At 39.7% G+C, this 9,092-nt stretch overlaps 1 long non-coding RNA gene across 1 annotated transcript; it reads left to right on the top strand.

The window, feature by feature from the left end:
• Positions 1-1,524: 1,524 nt before the first annotated feature.
• On the top strand, positions 1,525-7,736 carry LOC117681736 (uncharacterized). The gene is made up of 2 exons (XR_010713031.1): positions 1,525-1,787; positions 4,212-7,736. It is a non-coding gene; the product is annotated as an uncharacterized lncRNA (long non-coding RNA).
• The last annotated feature ends 1,356 nt before the right edge of the window (positions 7,737-9,092 follow it).

Genomic DNA, 9,092 nt, shown 5'->3' with positions numbered 1-9,092 from the left:
ATTACATTTCATGTTTTGATTTTGATTGATATTACATAAAATCTTAATATGGGAAAATCGTTTACATAATTGCATGCCAGAAAAACATACAATGCATGATTTAAGGCTAAAAAGAGGACATCAAAGGAGATGATTTGTATGAATATGTAAATATATTTCTAAATATCAAAACTTACATACTACTTGATATAGAGAAATCAACCTAAACAACTCCCATTGTAAAATAGGAAATGTCATTGGTTATTTCGAGATAAGAATTTTCAGAAAATTAAAACAATGTTGGGTTTTTTTGGTATACAAAAAATGCAATTTACATACATAAATATGTAATGACCTGATTACATGTACAAGGAGTTTTATGTATGACGACTTTGTTTCGTTTGTAGTAAATTGAAACAAATGCTATTATTCGGGAGAAAGGTGATGACTGTTGGTGAGGATTTTAGCAATGAAAACAACTCTCTTTTAACTTTTAATACTTCGAGGTTATTGTGTCTTGTATATTATCCAAAAGAAATAGCCAAATGTTGGCTTTTAACGCATTTTGTTGAGCAGAAAGTTTTCACAAATTTAACATTAGTATTTTAAAATTAATTTATACGTGATCTCGATTTTTTCTTCTTTCAGAATAGAAGAAGACACTGGCAGTGTTTAACAGGGAAACGAACACAGAAATATATCGTGCTTAAATTAAATCCGTAGTACTGTATACTAGTAATTTTGTGTGAAGTAATTTAGTGTGAAGTATATCGTAAGCTACAATAATTTCTAGTGTTTAAATAGCTGTATCTTGGTGTGGGCAATCTGTCCTTTACCCAACTAACTATACAAATAATTTACTTTTATTCCTGATAATGAAATTCCTTTCTTTCTTTTTTTTTTTGGGGGGGGGGTGTAAATTTTAATGTTGAACACATCTAAAAATAGTTCATCGTTTTTTATGTTCATTCGTTTTGAAAACACATGGTGATACGAATGGTACAAGTAACGACAATAAATAAAACCTTTTTGTCAATTTGTCAATAAAGATCGTTGATTTTGTTAAGATTTATTTATTAAATGAAATCATTTTATACAACTGGATCCGGTTGTATCAATATTTAATGGGTTATTAAAGCATTATTAAACTCCATATATTTAATGAGTCATTAATTTCCGTTGTATCAAAGTTTAAATGAACGAATATGTTCATTAAAACTCCATTAAATTCCAATATTTTAATAATGCCAATGGGGCTTCATGAATTGCATTTATCACCATATTGTGATAAATGCTTTTAATTCCTGTGCAAGCGAGACAACTCTGCATCATTGTTCAATTCAAACGTCCCTGAGACTATGATTTTGGCATATACACATTGTTCATATGACTAAGCCTCTAATAGATACTGATTTATCAGACAACAGTTACAAGGCAGACAAGCAGCTTAGAAAATTTCAGAGCGATAAGAAATTTAAATCGGTCGCCATCAAGACAAATGCCTCCTAAAAAACACAAGAAAGGCAACCAAAACGTTCAGGGGAAACGGATTAGAAGGCCGAGCCGAAGGATTATCGAGGCGACATCGGCTGTGAGCGAGACCAGTGATGTAAATGTACCATGCGCTCCTGCATCAACCAGCGGAGGAGAGACGATCAACGTCAACCTGGATCATCTACCTTCTGCATCACAGGTCATTCCACAGTCGTCGTCATCGGATCGCCAAGACCCAAGTAGACAGCCTCGCCCTCAGGGTCAGTTACCAACAGACCAAAGTCTGCAGCACAGTGTGGGCACCTCAGCCACAGGTACAACCATTAATTTTAGTCCGGATGTTTTGTCTGTTCAAAATTCTGCATTTAATCAGTCGAGTGTAGGCTCTGTCGTGGAGAACCAGTGTATTGGGGGTCTCATTACTGGGGAACAGGTGCAGGTTAGTCGTCCCGCCGCAGAGATGAGCATTGGTGACCCCATTGGAAGTCACGTGCCCGTAGCCATCCGCGAAAAGATATGGGCGGGGGCCTACATTGATTTACCACTACTGTTGAAACAGGCCCGTGATTTACGGACGGACCCTCACATTACAGGGGAACTCGTGATTAAAAATGGTCAACTTGTCATCGAAAAACAACACCTTAAGCCTATCAACAACATAAACACCTGGACAACTGCATTCACAATTTTCATGTCCATTTATCTCGAAAAGTTCCCAGGTAAAGCCCAAGATATGCTTAAATACATGCATAACATCCGTTTGGCAGCTGGTAGGCAGGGTCATCTGGGGTGGGCCAAATATGATGAGCAATTGAGATTGAAAATGGAACGCCATCCAACATCATCATGGGGGGTTGTAGATGTCGAGTTGTGGGTCATGTTTATCTCACCTGGGCAATTACAACAGTCACCTTCACACTCATTTGACAGAGACACGTGGGGAGGTAATAATGGGCCTAGTTATCCCTTTCGTAATGCCACGGGGACCCGAACCCAAGCCCAGTACCCGGGGCCCAACTCTTACGGGGCTGGGGCAGGATTCAAACCCCGCCAAAGTACCAGTACGCTATCTAGGCCCATCGGCAACTGCTATGCCTTTAATAGAGGGTCCTGCTCTTTCAACCCCTGCAGGTTTAGACATAGATGCGAACATTGCGGAGGACCCCACCCTCAAGCCAATTGCCCGAGGCAAAACTAAGTCTGTCAGATGCATCCCCCTGTATAGTCTGGGTTCAACACCCATTGTTTATAATAACCTATGTATTGAGTTAGATTCATACCCGTTTCAGAATGACAAACTTCAATTGGTAAGAGGTTTCAAATTTGGTTTTCCATTACAGTATGCTGGACCAAGAATTTATTATGAAGCAAAAAACCTTAAATCAGCCAGGGATGCTCCTCATATAGTGCAGCAAAAGTTAGATAAGGAGGTTAGCTTGGGTAGGATGGCTGGTCCTTTTGATGAAATTCCTTTCCCCACATTTAGAGTTTCACCTGTGGGCCTCGTACCTAAGAAGGATGGGGATTTTCGTCTAATCCATCACCTATCCTACCCAGATTTTAACTCGGTTAACTATTTTATTGACCCAGACATTTGCAAGGTTAAATACAGTAACATAGATGAAGCTGTACTGATGATCCAGTTACTGGGGCAGGGTACTTTGTTGGCCAAAACTGACCTCAAGAGTGCATTTCGTTTATTACCTATCTATCCGGGCGACTTTGATCTTTTAGGTATTAAGTTAGGTGACTAATATTATTTTGACAAATGCCTCCCTTTTGGTTCGAAGCTTTCATGTGCGTTATTTAACAAGTTTAGTACATTTTTACATTGGCTAACATCCAAGAAATCTGGTAGTCAAAACATCATACATTACTTGGATGATTTTTTATTTGCAGGGAGGTCAGATGATTCTATATGTAAACATACTTTACACATTTTCCACCTCATTTGTGCTAGACTTGGTGTCCCGATTGCTGACGACAAGACAGTTGAGCCTACTACATGTTTAACTTTTTTAGGGATTGAACTCGACACAGTAGCTATGCAAATGCGCTTACCTGCAAGCAAACTAGACGAACTCAGGACCAAAGTTCAAACCACCATACTTACACCAACAATTACCTTACAAGATTTGCAGTCTATAATAGGGCTTTTGAATTTTGCATGCCAGGTTGTTGCACCGGGTAGGGCCTTCATACGTAGACTGATTGATGCTACAGTGGGTGTAAAACAGGCTAAATCCAAGATAACAGTTACTTCCTGGATGAAGTTAGACCTAGAAATGTGGGTAGATTTTCTGAATCAGTACAACGGTATTACTCTCTTTCCTAGTAGGCTCTGGGTTTCAAATGATACAATTCAGTTTTTTACAGATAGTGCAGGTGGTAGGTCGGGGGGTTTTGGTATTTTCTTTCACAACAAATGGGCTTTTGGAAGGTGGCCACATCAATGGGTAAAATTAGGTAGGCTGCAGGACATGACTTATTTAGAGCTCTTTCCAGTTGTAGTTGCATTACATGTCTGGGGTCCTTTGTTGGCCAACAAGAAGATCTTATTTCATATTGATAACCAGGCAGTGGTGTATATAGTAAACAAACAAACATCTAAATCTATTGAGGTTATGTCATTGGTCAGGAAATTGGTGCTGTATACCCTCAAGTTTAACATTACATTTAAGGCAGAGTACATATACACTAAACACAATGCAATTGCAGACTCTATTTCTCGTTGTCAGTGGCCACGTTTTCGGGCTTTGGCTCCATATGCAGACCCAACACCAACACCACTACCCCCAGAGATTTGGCAGTTTTGACAGAGGAAACCGATAGACTCTTAAGGGCTTCTATGGCGGAGAGTACATGGCAAACATATAAAACAGCTTTTGATAGTTTCAATCGTTTCAGGTACTTGTATGGGTTACCTCTTTCATGGCCAGCTCCTCTCGAGCATATCATTCAATTTATAGCTTCATGGTCTGCAGAAGGGAAAGCCTCTGGATCTATTAGAACTTATATATCGGGTTTGTCATACATGTACAAAATTCATGGTCTCATGGACATTACCAAGGCATTTATAGTCACTAAATTGTTAGAAGGGGCAGCCAGACAAAACCCAACACACGACACCCGGGCCCCGATAACTTTTAATATCCTGACTACACTGCTCCAGGCTTTAGAAAAAGTCTGTCTGAATAGTTATGAAATTTGTTTATTTAAGGCTGCATTCTGTTTGGCATTTTTTGGATTCTTGAGAGTAGGGGAATTAACCAGCAAATCAATCAAAAGTCGGGACTTGAGACCTTTGCAGTTTGGTGATATTGCCATTGTTGAGGCTAATGGGTATAAACATGTTAAAGTCACAATTAGACAATCAAAGACCGATCAACTAGGCTATTCCTCTACCCTATTTTTGTCAGAAACTACAGGTCAGGCATGCCCTGTTATGGCAGTGGTAAATTATTTAAAGGTTCGAGCTCAGGGTTTAGGTCAAGGTCAATTCTTAGTTCATTTTGATGGCAAACCCTTGACACGTTATCAGTTTTCAGCCATACTTGCCAAATCATTGCAATTCTGTGAGGGTAAGATCGGGCGATTTAAGTCTCATTCCTTTCGTATTGGGGCTGCAACAGAGGCAGCAATGAGGGGCATCCCTGATCAAGTTATTAAACAATGGGGGCGCTGGAAGTCGGAGTCTTATGCTTCATATATTAGGTTTTAATACTGCTACATATAAGTTCGCTTGTAGCTAATTGTTACTGTTCACTTTTTCTATTGTCCCTACATTAACAAATAATAAGATTTACAGGATGTAAGAAAGTTATATGGGTCATGGGATCGTCCATCGTGTACTGGGCTGCACGAAGTGCCTGTATTCGGCCAGGAGGAAAACATCTTACCCTACAAGACAAGAACATCAACATTTTGTGGTTTGGAGTAAGGGGAATGAGATGGAAGGACTTTGACCCTCTTTTCGCAATAAGTTAAAGTCTAATCCACCACCAGACTACCTGGTAGTACACTTGGGTTCTAATGACCTTGGCATTTTGTGTGGAGTTGAACTAATTCATACTGTTAAATGCTCTTTATTACGTTGTAAAGTGTTGGTCCCAGGTTTGACTATTATTTGGTCAGATATGTTACCACGATTGTACTGGCACAATGCAAAATCAGCCAGTAAGGTTGATGCGACACGCAAAGCTGTAAATCGTGCTGTAAAGCAATTTCTTAGACAAGAGGGGGGTCTGGTCATAAGGCACCCAACAATTACTTTTGCGCAAAAGCAGCTGTTCCGTTATGACGGAACACATCTTAATGATTTGGGCAATGCAGCATTCCTCAACAGCCTTCAGGGGGGCCTTGAAACCATGGTGTGTTCATCATCTAACATCACTGTATTCCCAGATGATCAATAAATAGTAGTATGTTCAATTTCGTTCCTTTATGCAGTGCACTTTGACATTAATTTTCATGGTAAGGCTTGGTGGGTGAAATAATTTGCAGTTTAAACTTTCACATGCATCGCGATCTAGTGGCGGGTGAACTCGTAGAGACAAGTTCATTTGGCGGAATCCGGGGATTACCACGAAGGAGGATTTCTCTAATGTCTGTCTCAAAACTCTGGGGGGGGTATCCATCCTCAGTGCTGGGGAGGATTCAGGGGTCACTTCATTGGTACATGAAGGACCGGCTTGACCCTTGGTGCCAAGGGCAAGCTTGGGGGGGGGCCTACCCCTGTGGGGTGTGTTATCCCCAGGTGGGTTATACCAGGGGAGGCAGGTAAGAGTTAGGGCCCGAGTCAGAACTTGATTTCTTCCTTGGGTTGTGGCAGTCACTCTGGTGGGCACCTAGAGGACTGTTCCCACCACAGTCGCCTGTGGGGGTACTATCGCGCCAGTGACCAGGGGAGGTCACCCCTGTAGGTGGGTAGTATTCCTTGGGTTCCGCTGGTATGGGCTTGCTTTGTATAAACAGATTGTGACAAAACTCGCCACTAAATGTTATTACTGTCTTATTATCGGAAATAAATTCTCTTGTTTATTTGCTTGTTGTTAATTCTAATATTCGGTGTATCTGGGATTAATTGCATTTATCACCATATTGTGATAAATGCTTTTAATTCCTGTGCAAGCGAGACAACTCTGCATCATTGTTCAATTCAAACGTCCCTGAGACTATGATTTTGGCATATACACATTGTTCATATGACTAAGCCTCTAATAGATACTGATTTATCAGACAACAGTTACAAGGCAGACAAGCACCTTAGAAAATTTCACCCACCCACCCTTCCCATTACATGTAAATAAGGGACAGATACTTGCTGCTTTATTGTTCTGTTTTCAGTAACTGTTACATTTGAAGTAAACTGTGTACCTTGGCAATCTGCATCAACATGGAATTGGACTTGAGCACACCTGTTTGGATAAATTCGGACTGGACTTGATAGCACCCTGTGTTGGATAAAAAAGAACCGGACTTGTAACCATAGAGTCTCCAGTTATCGGTTGTGACTATTCCTGAATGTGGGCCAAAGTTGGTCAGTGTGCAATTTGCTGTGTGTTTGGTGCTGATTTTATACTGTATATTTGTGGACAATAAGGTAACACAGTTCTCTGTGTAGTTGGTGGTTCCTTTAAATAAAGCAAAATTGCCAATTGGTTGGCTTTTTTGTTTGTGTCGTACAGGCACTGGGTCACAAGCAATTAGTTTGTGTAACATTTAATATAAATAATAAGTTTTGTGGGATTATGGTAAATTCATATCGTCACAATCTGGGTTGGGGGCGGCGGAATCCGGGGATTACCACGAAGGAGGATTTCTCTAGTGTCTGTCTCAAAACTCTGGGGGGTATCCATCCTCAGTGCTGGGGAGGATTCAGGGGTCACTTCATTGGTACATGAAGGACCGGCTTGACCCTTGGTGCCAAGGGCAAGCTTGGGGGGGGGGGCCTACCCCTGTGGGGTGTGTTATCCCCAGGTGGGTTATACCAGGGGAGGCAGGTAAGAGTTAGGGCCCGAGTCAGAACTTGATTTCTTCCTTGGGTTGTGGCAGTCACTCTGGTGGGCACCTAGAGGACTGTTCCCACCACAGTCGCCTGTGGGGGTACTATCGCGCCAGTGACCAGGGGAGGTCACCCCTGTAGGTGGGTAGTATTCCTTGGGTTCCGCTGGTATGGGCTTGCTTTGTATAAATAGATTGTGACAAAACTCGCCACTAAATGTTATTACTGTCTTATTATCGGAAATAAATTCTCTTGTTTATTTGCTTGTTGTTAATTCTAATATTCGGTGTATCTGGGATTAACACTTAATAACGCTAATTAACAATGGTGGCCAACGTGATGGTTCATCAATTAGGGCAAAGAAGAGCCGACAGAGTTTTTCGGGAACGTTTTTCTGTTGACAATATGTGTGGCGAGGAAATTCGGAGGAGATATCAGTTCAGTAAAAATCCATAAAGCAAATTGTGGATATGATTGATCCAGTCATCGGCCCCAAAACCAAGAGATCACAAGCTCTCTCTACAGAGTTACAGGTACATCACTTACAAAAAAACGCCATTTGCACTGTTTGTCAATGGCCTCTGTCAAGCAACAACAAGGGCTAGCTACCATTTGTTTAACTTGATTACGTCACATATGTCGTCATTTTTGGTGGCGGATCCTAGAAATTTTTTCAGCTGATACTGAAGAATATTGATTTAACTTGTTACAAAAAAAATGGAACTCTGCATTTTTTTTCAAATATTCCTACTCCTCTTTATCAATTACACTTTGATTTTGTTTACACTTTGATTTTGTTTACAAAAAAAAGTGACACCGAATTTTATCCACCTTTGTATAAATGATCAACATGCAATGCTAAGAACGAAGATTTGCCGGTTTTTTATTAAGCCTACCGGTTATATAATTAATTTAGGAATAAGAAATCATTCTTTGAGTATTATGAGGTGATAATTTTGATCGGGCGTGATCAAATCCAATAAAGGGCTTTATTGATCACGCCCCCACCAAAATTATCACCTCATAATACTCAAAGAATGATTCCTAATTACTTATATCTATATAAGTTTATGCCATTGTTCGATTAAGTATGAAATATAAATAACCAAACCTCGCTGGCGCCTCAATTATACGTTATTTGAAGTTTTGGCTTTTATAGTACAAAATCGAAACGTAGTGTTATCACAGGCAAAGACACTGGAAAATGTAAATATTTGTAATATTTTGATGAAATTTTTACAATATATTTTGTTGTGAAATGTTAAACATTTAAATTATATATAATATAAAACACGTGTCTGCAGACTTGAAAGAATTTTAACTTATGCAATACTGTTGTTATTTATTGTCATTTCTGAATACGTGTAGTTTTACGGGGGTTTTTTTTCCAAATACTACTTTTACTACTTATAGAAATTTATTGAAGGGGTAAGGTCATGATTTTGGTCAATTTTTCCCCCGTTTTTAAAGCTGCTTAGTCAGATTTTTTTGTAATTACAGTATCAATTTTTTTCCATACAAATCATTTATCTTAGAACGATATGGACTTTCTCCTATTTACACCAGCAGAATCAGTCTCCTTTCAAAGTTAGAAAGATTCAAAGTAAATAAAAAT

Source organism: Magallana gigas, chromosome 4, assembly GCF_963853765.1.
Source record: "Magallana gigas chromosome 4, xbMagGiga1.1, whole genome shotgun sequence".
Taxonomy (NCBI): Eukaryota; Metazoa; Mollusca; class Bivalvia; order Ostreida; family Ostreidae; genus Magallana; species Magallana gigas.
The sequence above is the reverse complement of the archived record's forward strand: the minus strand, read 5'-3'. Positions and strand labels throughout refer to the sequence as shown.